The 19042-nt window shown below is 45.5% G+C and overlaps 1 protein-coding gene and 1 pseudogene across 1 annotated transcript in view; both read left to right on the plus strand.

Annotated features, from left to right (window-relative positions):
- Window positions 1–19042, plus strand: part of TRPM2 (transient receptor potential cation channel subfamily M member 2) — a 1766051-nt gene that overhangs the window by 778161 nt on the left and 968848 nt on the right. The gene's annotated exons all lie outside the window — the stretch shown is intronic.
- LOC121009074 lies at window positions 1720–1854 on the plus strand (annotated as a pseudogene).

A 19042-nucleotide genomic window follows, 5' to 3' on the forward strand; every position in this document is an offset into this window, starting at 1 on the left:
TAACCCCTGACAAAACTGACTACTTAACGCGGGGTATTTCCACCCCGACTCAGTAGCCCATCTCCTAAACTCTATGCAGTAAGCCTCTGCATTATGTTTACCCTGTAGTAAGTTACGCAATTTAGATTCTGCCATCGAGACCCAATCTGGGTCATCGTAAATCAATCCCAGGGCTTTGAAAAATTCCTCCACTAACCGGAGGGCAAGAGAAACGGGCGACAGAGAAAAAGCCCAGGATTGCGCGTCCCCTTTAAGAAGAGACATGATGATACCAACCCTCTGATTTTCATCACCTGACGACAATGGACGCAGTCGAAAATACAGTTTGCATGACTCTTTAAAGCAGATAAAATCATCCGCACCCCCTGTAAATTTCTCAGGAAGAGCGACTTTAGGCTCCCCACCAATTTGACCTGCACCTGATGCCAGAACCCTCTGACACTGTGTGACCTAACTACGCAGATCCGCAACCTCCAGGGATAATCCCTGCATGCGGTCAACCAGTGCATCAATTAATGCCATCACAAAACCGCTGAGTGATGGCAGTCACAGTATGGCGGGTTATAATGTCACAACGGACAGGAACTCAGATACACAGACAACCAAATACACAAGTGTCTAGGCTAGATGCTGGGGAGAGGTCACCTCCTAGCACATCCCTGACTTCTCTCCCTATGCTGCTAAGCCCACATTCAGACCTTAATGGTAGGAATGAAGTATCCTCGTGCCTGGACTGCAAACACCCTAGAATCCCTGAGATGGTGAAAGGGGAGAAGGGGCAGAAGACACACAAATAGCCTAGACCACAAACAACACAAACAGAAATCAAACTTATCTGAGCTGGAACAGACAATCCTTCCTTCCTTGAATCCAAGACCAGACTGAAAGCTATAACCCGCACGGCCCTCTGGGATTGAAGGCAATTTAAGCCAATGACCCCACCCAGAGCACCTGAAGGAAGGCGGATCCAGCATGATTCCAAAACAAACAAAAGGTTAGACACGTGCTGCCAATCTGACAGACCTCCGCACACCGTCCGAGCCGGGCATGACACTGGGTGTGCGCCAGCTTATCCAAACCAGCGGGGGCCACTTTCCCCAGAGGCGGGGAACTGCGGCACACCCGACAGAAACCCACAACCTGAGGAAGGTTAACCTCCCGTGCCCCCCGCAGCTGCACCGCTGTATCCTGAAGCTGAAACGTCTCGGCAGGGTCGGGCGCAGGGGGAAGTTGGAGGCATCCGCGTCAGGAAGCTGGGTACGTCGCCCCCCGGGTAGACCGGTGGAGAGGTGCCGTGGAAATGGGGATGGCTGAGCCTGTGGGGAGGTCCTCAAGCAGGTCCCCTGACACCTCTCCTGACCGAGTCCCAGCTGCGGCAACACTGCCGCTGAGTTCTGCGTGGTGCTGTCTGATTCCCAGGTAGTCCTTAGCCCCGTGTGAGGGCACAGGGAACCAAATCCCGGGTAAGGCGCAGCGCCTCAACCTGGGTGCAGGCCAATCCGGGTACTGCTCGCCATAGGTATGGAAGCCATGCAGTCCCTCGCCTGAACCAGGGCAGAGCGCCCGGATGCCAGGGCCTAGCTGACCGAGAGAGAGGACGGAACTGTACCCGAGAAGCTGCTGCCACCGAAGGCACTTTTGGAAACGAAAGGCCACCCCGGTGCCGCTGGGGGGTCCCATTCTCCTCGGCGTAAAAAGTATAAAGAAAAAGTTGTGAGCGACTCTTAGCAATGGATCACTCGGCTTGCGTGTTGATGAAGAACGCAGCTAGCTGCGAAAATTAGTGAGTTGCAGGACACATGGATCATCAACACTTCGAACGTACCTTGCAGGGCTACGCCTGTCTGAGGGTCGCTTCTCTGTCGATCGCACCGCCGTCCCCGTGGCGGCGGTGGCGCTGCTGGGGTCAGTCTCAAGGGTGGGTTTTCCGACGCGGTTGGGGAGGGAGGGCGGGGAAAGCGGTTCCCCCTCTACTCTGTGCGCCCTCTGCCCGCCCCTTCTTCCCCCTAAGCCCAGATCTGGCAAGTTGTACCCCGGTCCCATCCGGTGTCCACCCACTGCGAGGCTGTCTGTGGCGACATAGGGCTGCATCGCGCGGGGAAACTAACCAAGATTCCCTCAATAACGGTGAGTGAAGAGGGAAGAGCCCAGCGCTGAATGTGGCAAAATGTGGCGTACGGGAGACTAGACCTACCCGGGCGTCGCTTACAGGGGCCCAAGTCCTTCTGATCGAGGCCCAGCCCGTGGACGGTGTTAGGCCGGTAGTTGGCCCCGGCGCGACGGGACCCGGTCTACCCGGAGTCAGGTTGTTTGGGAACGCAGCCCAAAGCGGGTGGTAAACTCCATCTAAGACTAAATACCGGCGCGAGACGAATAGCGGACAAGTACTGTAAGGGAAAGTTGAAAAGAACTTTGAAGAGAGAGTTCAAGAGGGTGTGAAACCGTTAAGAGGTAATCAGGTGGAGTTTGTGCGGCCCGCCCGGAGGATTAAACTCAGCAGAATTCAGGCGATCGGCAGGCCCGGGATTTCTTCTGCGGACTCCCCCGTTCGTCCGGCAGCCCTCCTCGCGGTGTCCCACATGGCGCATTTTCTCTGTGCCGTTGCATGACGACCGGCTCCGGGCCAGCCGGGAAGGCCTCGAGGGCGGAAGGTGACCGGGCCAGCCGGCCCACCAGGTGACCCCCTGCGGGACGTGGTAGCCCGGCGTGGTGGAATCCGGATCCGCCCCACAGCCTCGCGACCCTCTTCACCTGTGGCGCGGGGGTGTCCCGCGGGGAAGCAGGGTCCCTTTTTTGGACGGAAGAACAGGCCCCCCGCTCATATCCCAGAAAAGGTATTGGTTGATATAGACAGCAGGACGGTGGCCATTTAAGTCGGAATCCACTAGGGAGTGAGTAATAAATCACCTGCCAAATCAACTAGCCCTGAAAATGGATGGCGCTGGGGCGTCGTGCCCATACCTGGCCGTCGCTGGCTGCCGCCGCCCTTCTGCAGGCGAGGGCGCCATGAGTGCAGATCTTGGAGGTAATATTTAACACATAGTGGGTAGCTTAATAAAACTTAACGTTTAATAGTCTCAAATAAAATAATAGGCCCTTGAAGTTAAAAAAAATGTTGCATTGAATACAACTAGAGAACTGCATGAGTTTGTTAAACTGCAGTATGATCACAAAAAGGGAAGGGACCCGATATAGGGATAGTGATAATGATAGAGTGAGAAGAAAAAATTCACACAGAAGGACACAATGCTGGGTCACAAACCCTAGGTGTCCCTGATGCTGTCTATATGCCCCTCTCACTTTCAAACTCTAGAGTGTCCCTTCCTAAATTTAGACTGCCCAGCTTCGTCCAAGAGATATGAACAGGTCCGATCAATCCTGACGCCACTGATAGTCAAAAACAAACAACTGACAGAATATAGAGTTAGCAACACAGTGTTCCTGTCTGACTTATTCAGGCCTTTATTAATCAACACTAATGTCGCTCAACAACCTAGGGACCTTATGGTGTCCCTTTTGATAATCAACAAACATACCCCGATGCGTTTCATCAGTAGTTACCAATTCCTCAGGGGACTAAACTATATACGTATGACCACAAGATGCCAAGTCATAATTCAAATTAGATGTATCAAATAAACACAAATCAGTTATAATCCAAGCTGATATGGTATAATCAACCCAAATCAACTTTTATTCAATGCTCAAAACCCATATGGTGTTCACTCCCAAACATTGAATCAGTCATTATGGTCAGATTTTGCCAATAACTATTTCCAACTATTCAATGAGGTGTGCCCAAGTGCTTTACAGCTACAATTCAAAGGCACAGTGTCACCATTTGCTTTACTTATCTGTTCAATGTTCGGTGGGCATTGTATACAGAAGGGTGAGCGAGTGTCTTCCTTGGCGTCCTGCTACCCACTATGTGTTAAATATTATTGGATTAAAGGGTCTAGCTCATAATTAATAACAATAGTTTGACCATCTTGATTTGGTTGTGTGTAATTACAGATCTTGGAGGTAGTAGCAAATATTCAAACGAGAACTTTGAATGCTAAAAGTGGAGAAGGGTTCCATGTAAACAGCCAGTGGGCCAGGAGGGTTGGCAGCGGCGACTCTCGACACGTTCCGGGCCCTTCTGTGGATCGCCCCAGCTACGGCAGGTGCCTCTCCCCCTCCCCTCCTTGGTTCATCGGCGGGGGCGGGCAAGGGCACCTCCTTCCCCTGGTTGCTCACCCTTCGCAGATGGGCAGTCGCGATGGGGGTCGATCCCCCCTTCCCCCACCGCCGCGGGCTTTGCAGGGGGTTGCCCGGGCAGATGGCGCCTCGCCTCGGTAGGCGCCTAGCAGCTGACTTAGTACTGGTGCGGACCAGGGGAATACGCAAAGGCCGAGGTGGGTGTTGACGCAATGTGATTTCTGCCCAGTGCTCTGAATGTTAAAGTAAAGAAATTGAATGAAGCACGGGTAAATGGCGGGAGTAACTATAACTTTTTTTAAGGTAGCAAAATGCCTCATCATTAGTGTTGAGCAAGCATGCTACCTGTTCGGCTCGAGCATCTCTATGCTCGGCACAAGTACCACATGTTCTCGAGCGCCATGCTCGAGTCTACTCCCAGCACGTTTTGCGGGTGCTAAGCAGCAAATAAACATGCAGGTAAGTACTGTCATCACTGTAATGCCAGTAGCCATGATGACTCGGGTTCGGCTCATTGCGAGTCAGTTAGAGCTGTGATCACAATATATTCAATAGAAAAACATTTCAAAGAACCAAAAAGTCCAATTAAGAACTAGTGAGTGTGGTGGCAGGCTGGCATGCATTATAATATAGCCAGCAAACTTTTATTTTCCATACTTTGCAATACTTTTTGGATAATCGGTGTCTGCAGTGAATTGTCACATATGCGCTGCAAAAGCATGTGTGTGTCAGTGCCAGATATTGGCAAAATGGATTCTGACAACAAATATATTTTTTCCATAATTTATCCACACTTTGCATATAAACAGTGTTTGCAGTAAATTGTGACATCTGTGCTGCAATAGCTTGTGTGAGTGTCAAGCCCAGATATTGGGAAAAATATTACTGACAAGAAATATACTTTTTCCATTATTTATCCATAATTTCCTATAAATAATGTCTGCAGTGAATTGTCACATCTGTGTTGCAATAGCATGTGTGTGTGTGTGTCAGGCCCAGATATTAGGAAAAATATTAGCAAAACAATTATATTTTTTCCATAATTTATCCACACTTTGCCTATAAATGATGTCTGCAGTGAATTGTCACATCAGCGCTGCAATAGCGTGTGTGTGTCAGTGCCAGATATTGGGAAAAATATTACTGACAACAAATATATTTTTTCTATAATTTATCCACACTGCCTATAAACGGTGTCTGCAGTGAATGGCCAAATCTGTGCTGCAATAGCTTGTGTGTCACTGCCAGATATTAGAAAAAATATTACTGACAACAAATATATTCCATAATTTATCCATAATTTTCCTATAAATGGTGTCTTTAGTGAATTGTCACATCTGCGCTGCAAAAGCATGTGTGTGTCAGTGCCAGATATTGGGATAATCAATATATTTTTTCCATAATTTATCCACACTTTGCCTTTAAACGGTGTCTGCAGTGAAGTGTCACATCTGCGCTGCAATAGCGTGTGTCAGGGCCAGATATTGGGAAAAATATTACTGAAAACAAAGATATTTTTTCCATAATTTATCAACACTTTGCATATAAACGGTGTCTGCAGTGAATTGTCATATCTGAGCTGCAATAGCGTGTGTGTGTCACTGCCAGATATTGGGAAAAATATTACTGACAACAAATTTTATCCATAATTTTCCTATAAACAGTATCTTTAGTGAATTGTCACATCTGCGCTGCAAAAGCATGTGTGTGTCAGTGCCAGATATTGGGAAAAATAATACTGACCACATATATATACAGTCATGTGAAAAAATTCGGACACCCTTTGAAAGCATGTGGTTTTTTGTAACATTTTTAATAAAAGGTTATTTCATCTCCGTTTCAACAATACAGAGAGATTAAAGTAATCCAACTAAACAAAGAAAACTGAAGAAAAGTCTTTTCAAGATCTTCTGTAAATGTCATTCTACAAAAATGCCTATTCTAACTGAGGAAAAAGATAGGACACCCTCACATGTATTCCCTCTTAAATTGGCTCAGATCTCACACAGGTATATCACACCAGGTGCACATAATTAGTAGATCGTTACTCTGCATGTTGAATGAGGCTTGCCCTATTTAAACCTCAGACATTTAGTTTGGTGTGCTCCTGACTGTTGAAGTGAGAGTGAGCACCATGGTGAGAGCAAAAGAGCTGTCAGAGGACTTCAGAAAAAAGATTGTAGCAGCCTATGAGTCTGGGAAGGGATTTAAAAAGATCTCAAAAGATTTTGAAATCAGCCATTCCACTGTCCGGAAGATAGTCTACAAGTGGAGGGCTTTCAAAACAACTGCCAACATGCCCAGGACTGGTCGCCCTAGCAAGTTCACCCCAAGAGCAGACCGCAAGATGCTAAAAGAGGTCTCCAAAAACCCTAAAGTGTCATCTCGAGAACTACAGCAGGCTCTGGCTACTGTTGATGTAGAAGTACATGCCTCTACAATCAGAAAGAGACTGTACAAGTTTAACTTGCATGGGAGGTGTGCAAGGAGGAAACCTTTGCTTTCCAAGAGAAACATCGAGGCCAGACTGACATTTGCCAGAGATAAAGTTGACAAAGACCAGGACTTCTGGAATAATGTTCTTTGGACAGATGAGTCCAAAATTGAATTATTTGGACACAACAGCAGAGGACATGTTTGGCGTAAACCAAACACAGCATTCCAAGAAAAGAACCTCATACCAACTGTGAAGCATGGAGGTGGAAGTGTCATGGTTTGGGGCTGCTTTGCTGCAGCAGGACCTGGTCAGCTCACCATCATAGAATCCACGATGAATTCTACTGTGTATCAGAAGGTGCTTGAAGAACATGTGAGACCATCAGTTAGAAAATTAAAGCTGAAGCGGAACTGGACCATGCAACATGACAATGACCCAAAACATACTAGTAAATCAACCAAAGATTGGCTGAAAAAGAAGAAATGGAGAGTCCTGGAATGGCCAAGTCAAAGTCCAGATTTGAATCCCATTGAGATGCTGTGGGGTGACTTGAAAAGGGCTGTACGTGCAAGAAACCCCTCAAACATCTCACAGCTGAAAAAGTTCTGCATTGAGGAGTGGGGTAAAATTTCCTCAGACCGATGTCGAAGACTGGTAGATGGCTACAAGAACCGTCTCACTGCAGTTATTTCAGCCAAAGGAGGTAACACTCGCTATTAGGGGCAAGGGTGTCCTATCTTTTTCCTCAGTTAGAATAGGCATTTTTGTAGAATGACATTTACAGAAGATCTTGAAAAGACTTTTCTTCAGTTTTCTTTGTTTAGTTGGATTACTTTAATCTCTCTGTATTGTTGAAACGGAGATGAAATAACCTTTTATTAAAAAATGTTACAAAAAACCACATGCTTTCAAAGGGTGTCCTAATTTTTTCACATGACTGTATTTTCCATAATTTATCCACATTTTGCCTATAAACAGTGTCTGCAGTTAAATATTAGCGAAAACAACTATATTTTTTCATAATTTATTCACAGTTTGCCTATAAACAGTGTCTGCAGTGAATTGTCACATCTGCGTTGCAATGGCGTGTGTGTGTGTCAGGCCCAAATATTGGGAAAAATATTATCGAAAAAAAATTTTTTTCCATAATTTATCAACACTTTGCATATAAACGGTGTCTGCAGTGAATATATGTTTTCCATAATTTATCCACATTTTGCTTATAAACGGTGTTTGACAGGTTCATTCATCCTAATATGAAAAATATACTTCCTGTGTAAGCCTATGCTGGAACATGTGTCTGTGTGAGGACTGTATTGACCAGAATAATTCCACTTTCATCTCACTGCCAGAAATGCCATTATTATATGCACCGCTTTTGCTATAGACGGTGCTATAGTGATGGTTGCCACAAACTGTCCCGGTTACTAGGCAATCTATTAAACAATGGCCGCCGGATCTAATGTGTCCCGGGCTGATGACACAATCCACAGCCATCTGCAATGACGCGCTCGCAACTGACCGCGTCATCCTGCATCCTACAAGTGCTGTCTATCTTCAGCATGAACAGCGCATGCGCGATAACGTGGACCACCCCGCTGACGTCACCACGCTGCGCTCCAAGCCTCGTTCTGAGGCCAAAGTTTGTTTAAATACGAGTGGGCAATTCCCCTCAAGTAGGCTATACCACAGCCTCAGGATACATCGCTGCGCTTATGAATAGGGACCATATCATCACTAGGCCGCCCATTCAACACTGCCTTCTCATCCTTAGGTACGTACTGAGGCCTGATACATGTGTGGAGCCTGCAATAGAGGCTACCACATGTAAGGTTTCAATGTGTCTTTTTTGTCATATTTGATAACTGTGTGTGTTGATCACTGATTTACGGGTACCAACACCATATGTTATTGTATTGCCCCCCTGTATGTGCTCAATATTCCCCTGATGAGTTATGACACGAAACATGAGTGTAGGGATTAACTGCACTAAGGCACAATAGGGCCAAGTAGCAAAAGGGCAAGGTTCCGGACGGGGTCGTTCTTATTAGAATGGGTGCTCCGTGATTAGGACGCTAGGGTCACGCTAGCACCCACATCTTAGGGCTGTCTAGGGACCCAGAACCCACTAATATCCCCGTCCAGCGCTAACTGCTCTTTCCTTAGTAATACCACATCTACTGAATATCTATACAAACTGGAGGACTCCAGCAAAACGGTAGGACTACCGGTTATCTTAGGTGCCACCGTGCACTGCGTTATTCACTATCTTTTGTGTTATCATGCACCTTTTTGTTATCAAATAAAAATATTTAGGGACTTTATTCTATCAAATGAATTAAATGTTAAGTATTAATAAGAATCACCATCCCCACTCTGTCTGTAATATAAACGGTGTCTGCAGTGAATTGTCACATCTGCGCATCAATAGCGTGTGTCAGTGCCAGATATTGTAAAAAATATTACTGACAACAAATATATTGTTTCCATAATTTATCCACACTTTGCCTATAAACGGTGTCTGCAGTGAATTGTCACATCTGCGCAGTAATAGTGTGTGTGTGTGTGTCAGGCTCTGATATTGGGAAAAATATTACTGACAACAAATATATTGTTTCCATAATTTATCCACACTTTGCCTATAAACGGTGTCTGCAGTGAAGTGTCACAGCTGCGCTGCAATAGCTTGTGTCAGGGACAGATATTGGGGAAAATATTAGCGAAAACAACTATAATTTTTCCATAACTTATCCACACTTTGCTTATAAACGGTGTCTGCAGTGAATTGTCACATCTGCACTGCAATAGCGTGTGTGTGTCAGTGCCAGATATTGGGAAAATTATTACTGACAACAAATATATATTTTTCCATAATTTATCCACACTTTGCTTATAAACGGTGTATACAGTGAATTGTCACATCTACACTGCAATAGCGTGAGTGTGCCAGTGCCAGACATTTGGAAAAATATTACTGACAACAAATATATATTTTTTTATAATTTATCCAAATTTTGCCTATAAGCGGCGTTTGCAGTAAATTGTCACATCTGCGCTACAATAGCGCGTGTGTGTCCTGGCTAGATATTGGGAAATATATTACTTACAACAAATATATATATTTTATAATTTATTCACATTTTGCCTATAAACGGTGTCTGCAGTGAATTGTCACATCTGCGCTGCAATAGCGTGTGTCAGGGCCAGATATTGGGAAAAATATTACTGACTACAAATATATTTTTTCCATAATTTATCCATAATTTTCCTATAAACTGTGTCTTTAGTGAATTGTCACATCTGCGCTGCAAAAGCATGTGTGTGTCAGTGCCAGATATTCGGAAAAATAATACTGACCACTGTGGCAATGTGAACATTGAGGTGTTGTTTCCCCAGGTTCCAGTCCGGGACTTGAGACATGCTCATGTCCAGGGATCCTATTAAATCCTGCTACTGGATCTTGGGTGTGGCTCACTCTGGAGAGTCTGTGTGCAGCAGAGGCTTGGAGGCTCTGTCTGTGTGGTCTCAGCTGGGCAAGGCTGAGGGACCACGAGGCTGGGAGATAGCCTGGAGTTGGGGGGACTACTGAGCCCCAATCCCCCACAAGAAACAGTGAACTAGAGACAGTGGGTATACTGTGCTCTGTACAGCCAGGAGGCTGTGGGACATTGGCTGACAAAGCTGCACGAGTTCACAGGGTGTGAACTATGACCTAGGTGAGTCAGGAAACTCTGTGTTAGGCCTCATGCACATGACCATTGTGTGCACCCGTGGCCGTTGTTCCGTTTTCTGTGATTTTCTGCGGACCCATTGACTTTCAATGGGTCCGTTGAAAACTCGGAAAATGCACCGTTTGTCATCCGCGGCCGTGATCCGTGTATCCTGTCCGTCAAAAAAATATGATCTGTCCAATTTTTTTGACGGACAACGGTTCACGGACCCATTCAAGTCAATGGGTCCGTGAAAAAACACGGATGCACACAAGATTGGCATCCGTGTCCGTAATCCGTGTCCGTAGGCTACTTTCATACAAACGGATCCGAAGATCCGTCTGCATAAAAGCTTTTTCGGAGCTGAGTTTTCACTTCGTGAAAACTCAAATCCGACAGTATATTCTAACACAGAGGCGTTCCCATAGTGATGGGGACGCTTCTAGTTAGAATATACTACGAACTGTGTACATGACTGCCCCCTGCTACCTAGCAGCACCCGGTCTCTTACAGGGGGCTGTGATCCGCACAATTAACCCCTCAGGTTCTGCACCTGAAGGGGTTAATTGTGCGTATCATAGCCCCCTGTAAGAGATCAGGGGCTGCCAGGCATCAGGGGGCAGACCCCCCTCCCTCCCCAGTTTTAATTTCATTGGTGACCAGTGCGGCCCCCCTCCCTCTATTGTATTAATATCATTGGTGGCCAGTGTGGGCCCCCCCGGCCCCCCCCCCCCTTTATTGTATTATCATTGGTAGCCAGTGTGCGGCCCCCCTCCCTCTATTGTATTAATATCATTGGTGGCCAGTGCGGCCCCCCACGGCTCCCCCTCCCTCCCTTTATTGTATTATCATTGGTAGCCAGTGTGCGGCCCCCCTCCCTCTATTGTATTATCATTGGTGGCCAGTGTGCGCCCCCCCAGCCCCCCCTCTATTGTTTTAATATCATTGGTGGCCAGTGTGCGGCCTCCCCTTTCTCCCCCCTCCGATCATTGGTGGCAGCGGAGAGTTCCGATCGGAGTCCCAGTTTAATTGCTGGGGCTCCGATTGGCAACCAGGACACTGCTGCAGTCCTGGTTGCCATGGTTACTTAGCAATATTAGAAGCATCATACTTACCTGCTGTGCTGTCTGTGACCGGCCGGGAGCGCCTCCTACTTGCATTGTAAGTCAGGACGGATCCGTTTGGCTCCGCACGGCCAGGCGGACACCAAAACGACTTTTTTTTCATGTCCGTAGATCCTCCAAAAATCAAGGAAGACCCACGGACGAAAAAACGGTCACGGATCACGGACCAACGGAACCCCGTTTTGCGGACCGTGAAAAAATACTGTTGTGTGCATGAGGCCTTAGTTAGAGCCTAGCCGGGCAAGTGTTTGTTATTTTATGTGGATGTCACATGTGTTAGGTGAAGCTGCGACTTCATGATGACCTATATTGGTTGGAGTGTAAAATAAATGCACTGTTTGGATCTGAAACCTGGTGTCCTAAAGTCGTATCTGTGAGAATGACCCCCGAATAAGAGGCGATCCCTTACACCACATATATATATTTTCCATAATTTATCCACATTTTGCCTATAAACAGTGTCTGCAGTTAAATATTAGCGAAAACAACTATATTTTTTCATAATTTATTCAGTTTGCCTATAAACAGTGTCTGCAGTGAATTGTCACATCTGAGTTGCAATGGTGTGTGTGTGTGTGTGTCAGGCCCAAATATTGGGAAAAATATTAGCAAAAACAATATTTTTTTTTCCCATAATTTATCAACACTTTGCATATAAACGGTGTCTGCAGTGAATTGTCATATCTGTGCTGCAATAGCATGTGTAACAGACCCAGATATTGGGAAAAATATTTCTGACAAGAAATATATTTTTTCCATTATTTATCTATAATTTTCATATAAACGGTGCCTGCAGTGAATTGTCACATCTGTGTTGCAATAGCGTGTGTGTCAGGGCCAGATATATATTAGGAAAAATATTAGCAAAAACAATATTTTTTTTCCATAATTTATCAACACTTTGCATATAAACGGTGTCTGCAGTGAATTGTCACATCTGTGCTGCAATAGCGTGTGTGTGTGTCAGGGCCAGATATTGGGAAAATTATTACTGACAAGAAATATATTTTTTCCATTATTTATCTATAATTTTCATATAAACGGTGCCTGCAGTGAATTGTCACATCTGTGTTGCAATAGCGTGTGTGTGTGTGTCAGGGCCAGATATTAGGAAAAATATTAGCAAAAACAATATTTTTTTTCCATAATTTATCAACACTTTGCATATAAACGGTGTCTGCAGTAAATTGTCACATCTGCACTACAATAGCGTGTGTGTGTCCGGGCTAGATAAAAAATATAAAAAATCATATAATTATCACACTTTGCACAATAAACGGTGTCTGCAGTGAATTGTCACATCTGCACTGCAATAGCGTGTGTGTGTTAGTGATAAATAATGGGAAAAATATTACTGACAACAAATATATTTATCCACACTTTGCCTATAAATGGTGTCTGCAGTGAATAGTCAAATATGTGCTTCAATATCGTGTGTGTCACTGCCAGATATTACGAAAAATATTACTGAATTAATTTTTCTATAATTTATCCATAATGTTCCTATAAACTGTGTCTTTAGTGAATTGTCACATATGCGCTGCAAAAGCATGTGTGTGTCAGTGCCAGATATTGGGAAAAATAATACTGACAACAAATATATTTTTTCCATAATTTATCCAAAATTTTCCTATAAACAGTGTCTGCAGTGAATTGTCACATCTGAGTTGCAATAGCATGTGTGTGTGTGTCAGGCCCAAATATTAGGAAAAATATCATCAAAAACAATATTTTTTTTCCCCCATAATTTATCAGCACTTTGCATATAAACGGTTTCTGCATTGAATTGTTACATATGCGCATCAATAGCGTGTGTGTGTGTGTGTGTGTCATTGCCAGATATTGGGAATATTATTACTGACAACAAATATATATTTTCCTTAACCCCTTTGGGACACAGCCTTATTACACCTTAAGGACCAGGCCATTTTTTGCAAATCTAACCAGTGTCAGTTTGATATCTTTAAAACGCTTTGACTTATCCAGGCCATTCTGAATTCGTTTTTTCGTCACATATTGTACTTCATGACACTGGTAAAATGAAGTAAAAAAAATAATAATTTATTTATAAAAAAATACCAAATTTACCAAAAATTCTTAAAAAATTGCAAATTTCCAAGGTTTAATTTCTCAACTTCTATAATACATAGTAATACCTCCAAAAATAGTTATTACTTTACATTCCCCATATGTCTACTTCATGTTTGGATCATTTTGGGAATGATATTTTATTTTTTGGGGATGTTACAAGCCTTAGAAGTTTAGAAGCAAATCTTGAAATTTTTCTGAAATTTTCAAAAACCCAATTTTTAGGGACCAGTTAAGGTCTGAAGTCACTTTGCGAGGCTTACATAATAGAAACCACCCAAAAATGACCCCATTCTAAAAGCTACACCCCTCAAGGTATTCAAAACCTATTTTACAAACTTTGCTAACTCTTTAGGTGTTCCACAGGAATTAATGGAAAATAGAGATACAATTTCAAAATTTCCCTTTTTTGGCAGATTTTCTATTTTTTCTATTTTTTTTTTCCAGTTACAAAGCAAGGGTTAACAGCCAAACAGATTTTGCTGGACTGGTTTTTTGACACCATGTCCCATTTGAAGCCTCCCTGATGCACCCCTAGAGTAGAAAATCCAAAAAAGTGACACCATTTTAGAAACTACGGGTTAGGGTGGCAGTATTGTTGGTACTAGTTTAGGGTACATATGATTTTTGGTTGCTCTATATTACAGTTTTTGTGAGGCAAGGTAACAAGAAATACCTGTTTTGGCACCGTTTTTATTTTTTGTTATTTAAAACATTCATCTAAAAAAGGTTAGATCATGTAATATTTTTAAAGACCAGGTTGTCACGGATGTGGCGAAACCTAATTTGTATACTTTTTATGTAAGTTTTACACAATGATTTCTTTTTTGAAACAGAAAAATCATGTTTTAGTGTTTCCATAGTCTGAGAGCCATAATTATTTTTTGTTTTTGGGCGTTACCTTGGGTTGAATAGGATTTTTGCGGGATGAGATGACTGTTTTATTGGCACTATTTTGGGGTGCGTGTGACTTTTTGATCGCTTGCTGTTGTACTTTTTGTGATGTAAGGTGACAAAAAAATGGTTTATTTAGCACAGTTTTTATTTTTTATTTTTTACGGTGTTCATCTGAGGGGTTGTGTCATGGAAAATGTTTATAGAGCCAGTCGATACGGATGCTGCGATACCTAATATGTATACACGATTTTGTTTATTTTTACTTTATTTTTTAAACTTTTTTTTTTTCACTTAATTTTTTGTCCCACTTTGGGACTTGACCTTTTGGGGGTCTAATCCTTTACAATGCATTCCAATACTTCTGTATTGGAATGCATTGGCTGTATCAGTAATACTGTGTATATTACTCATACAGCTTCCGGCCTGTAAGATCCAAGAAGCTGGATCTCACAGGCACCTCACAGGAAGGCAGCGGCGATGCCTCAGGAAGGCATCGCACTGCCTTCCATGCCATCATGTCCCCCCTACAGCCCCATGGGGACCCGATGGCACCACCGCCGCCGCACCAGGTAAAAGCCGCAAACCGCAGATATGAATTGACCTGCGGTTTGCGACAATCGCCGTCACGGGACCCCCCCGCGCATTTAGCCGTGTGTGTCAGGCCCACAGCATGTACTGTGCCACTACTCGTATCTGGTGTCACAGTAGCTTGCATTTAAAACAGTAAAAAAACAAAAACACTGTAATATAATTGCAGTTGCCTGCAAGCGTGTGTGTCAGGCCCACACCGTGTACTGTGCCCACTACTCATATCTGGTGTCACAGTAGCTTGCATTTAAAACAGTAAAAAACCAAAAACACTGTAATATAATTGCAGTTGCCTGCAAGCGTGTGTGTCAGGCCCAAAGCCTGTACTGTGCACACTACTGCCAGTGCCCACTACTCATATCTGGTGTCACAGTAGCTTACATTTAAAACAGTAAAACAATATTTTCACTGTAATATAATTGCAGTTGCCTGCCAGCGTGTCAGGCCCACAGCGTGTACTGTGCCCACTACTCATATCTGGTGTCACAGTAGCTTGCATTTAAAACAGTAAAACATTTTTTTCACTGTAATATAATTGCAGTTGTCTGCCAGCGTGTGTGTCAGGCCCACAGCGTGTACTGTGCCCACTACTGCCAGTGCCCACCATTCATATCTGGTGTCACAGTAGCTTGCATTTAAAACAGTAAGACAATATTTTCACTGTAATTTATTTGCAGTTTCCTGCCAGCGTGTGTGTCAAGCCCACAGCGTGTACTGTGCCCACTACTCATATCTGGTGTCACAGTAGCTTACATTTAAAACAGTAAAACAATATTTTCACTGTAATATAATTGCAGTTGCCTGCCAGCGTGTCAGGCCCACAGCGTGTACTGTGCCCACTACTCATATCTGGTGTCACAGTAGCTTGCATTTAAAACAGTAAAACATTTTTTTTCACTGTAATATAATTGCAGTTGTCTGCCAGCGTGTGTCAGGCCCACAGCGTGTACTGTGCCCACTACTGCCAGTGCCCACCATTCATATCTGGTGTCACAGTAGCTTGCATTTAAAACAGTAAGACAATATTTTCACTGTAATTTATTTGCAGTTTCCTGCCAGCGTGTGTGTCAAGCCCACAGCGTGTACTGTGCCCACTACTCATATCTGGTGTCACAGTAGCTTGCATTTAAAACAGTAAGACCATTTTTTCACTGTAATATAATTGCAGTTGCCTGCCAGCGTGTACTGTGCCCACTACTGCCAGTGCCCACCACTCATATCTGGTGTCACAGTAGCTTGCACGCATAGTACCACTTATCGAAAAAAAAAATGACAGGCAGAGGCAGGACACCCCGCAGGGGCCATTGTGGTTGTGGTGCTGTGATTTCCTTTGGCCCTAGAATAATGCCCAGTGTTCAGAGGCCACGTACCCTGAACTCGAAAAGTTCTGAGGACATAGTTGACTGGCTAACACAGGACACCTAATCTTCTACAGCTTCCGCTCAGAACCTTGACGCACCATCCTCCTCCAGCTCAGCTTCGGGCACCTCTCAAGTTACCACTCGCCCGCCTGCCGCCACCACCAACACTAGCACTACAGCTGCTTCACTTGATCTGTCAGAGGAGTTATTTACACATCAGTTGGAAGAAATGAGTGATGCGCAACCATTATTGCCAGAGGATGTAGATAACAGGGATATGACTCAGTCAGGCAGCATTAGGCTAGTTTCACACTTGCGGCAGGACGGATCCGACATGCTGTTCACCATGTCGGATCCGTCCTGTGGCTGTTCGCCGTGCCCCCGCTCCATCCCCATTGACTATAATGGGGATGGGGGCGGAGCTCCGGCGCAGCACGGCGGTGCACGGAGAAAGCCGCCGGACTAAAAAACCTGACATGCAGTAATTTTAGTCCGGCGGCCTAAGCCGTGCACCGCCGTGCTGCGCCGGAGCTCCGCCCCCATCCCATTATAGTCAATGGGGACGGAGCGGCGGCCCGGGGGCACGGCGAAACAGCCGCAGGACGGATCCGACATGGTGAACAGCCTGTCGGATCCGTCCTGCCGCAAGTGTGAAAATACCCTTACACACATGGACGTATGGTGTAATGATGATGTTGTACCCGCTGCTGCTTCCTTTGCTGAGTTGTCAGATACAAGTGAAGCGGTTGATGATGACGATGTGTCTGTGGATGTCACGTGGGTGCCCGTTAGAAGAGAAGAAGAACAGGGGGAAAGTTCAGATGAGGAGACAGAGAGGAGGAGGAGACGAGTGTCACGACTGTGACTGATCCAGACAGGTCTGGGAGGAGAAGGTCGCAGCGACTTGCTACTCGCGATAGCTTGTGAGTTTGCTCCGTGGTTCAGGGTATGTCATCTGGGTTTTGCCTTGTGAACCTTTTTGTCCTGACTGGGAGTTTGTAGGCATCCTTCTCAGGTGAGTCCTGTCTGCCACTCCCAGCTACTATATTGGTTTCACTTTCACTTGCAGTCATTGCCAGATATAGTCCTTACTTCCAGTGCTACTCTGACCTTGGAAGGAGATCGTTTGATGGTGTTGCTGTGGAGCTCTTGTCCGGCGTGGACTGTCGTGTTTGGGATCGCCTTCTCTGCTCGTGACTGGATAAGTCTATCTCTGCTGTTGTTTGTTTGTTGCTGTCTTCCCCTGTTGTTTTCCTAGACGTGAGTGATGGTGACTAGCACTCCCATCGGCCTTTCCCCAGTCCAGTCTTGTTAGGGCGACTGAGGGTTTAGGCATACTGCTCGCCGCACGGGTTCACACCCCGTCTAGGGTATCAGGGCAGACAGGTGCCAGCTTAGGGTTAGTCAGGGGTGGCCATTCTATTTCCCATCCGTAGATAAGGGTCCCCCTTCCCCTCCGTCTGGTGCGACACGACTGCTGCTGGGATAGTGGTCGTGACAACGAGTTGGAAGCAGGGGGAGGTCGTCGCAAGGATCTAGTGGCACAGTCAGACAGCATGTATCGGCACCCGGGGTCAGCCAGACAGCACGCCAATCAACGCATGCTGTTGCCACCACCAGAATGTAGTCATTGCAAAGCTCAGCAGTGTGGCATTTTTTTTTGTGTGTCTGCCTCTGATAACAGCGATGCCATTTGCAACCTGTGCCAAAAGAAACTGAGTCGTGGGAAGTCCAACAACCATCTATGTACAACTGCTTTGCGAAGGCACATGATCTCACATCACAAACGCCTATGGGATCAACACATGATGAGTACAAGCAGCACACAAACTCAAAGCCACCATCCTCCTCCTGGTCCAGCATCTTCAGCCACGTCAACCACTGCTGTCCTCCTTGCCCCCTCTGAACCATCCGCCACTCCGCCTCTCACCTTCAGCAGTTCCTGCTCATCTGCCCACAGTCAGGTGTCTGTCAAGGAAATGTTTGAGCGTAAGTCAATGTCACAGAGTCACCCCCTTGCCCGGCGTCTGACAGCTGGCTTGTCTGAACTCTTAGCTTTTACCATACAAGCTGGTGGAGTCTGAGGCCTTCAAAAAATTTGTAGCTATTGGGACACCACAGTGGAAGGTACCCGGCCGAAATTTCTTTGCACAAAAGGCAATCCCCAACCTGTACTCGATTGTGGAAAAGGAAGTCATGGCATGTCTGGCACACAGTGTTGTGGCAAGGATCCATCTGACCACTGATACCTGGTCTGCAAAGCACGGTCAGGGCAGGTATATCACGTACACTGCGCATTGGGTAAACCTGCTGACGGCTGCCTAGCATGGAATGCGTGGCTCTGCAGAGGAGTTGGTGACACCGCCACGACTTGCAGGCAGGCCTGCTGCCACCTCCTCTACTCCTCCTACTCCATCCTCTTCACTAACCTCCTCGGCTGAGTCCTCTTCTGCTGCTGCGTCTTGCTCCACATCAACTGCACCCCCCAGCTCCCCAGGGGCTATTCCACATCCCGGATACGACAGTGTCACGCTGTCTTGGGGTTGACTTGCCTGAAAGCAGAGAGTCACACCGGACCAACACTCCCGTCCGCCCTGAACGCACAGGTGGATCCGTGGCTGACTCCTCACCAATTGG

The sequence above is a fragment of the Bufo bufo genome, chromosome 7 (genome assembly GCF_905171765.1).
Source record: "Bufo bufo chromosome 7, aBufBuf1.1, whole genome shotgun sequence".
NCBI classification, from domain to species: Eukaryota; Metazoa; Chordata; class Amphibia; order Anura; family Bufonidae; genus Bufo; species Bufo bufo.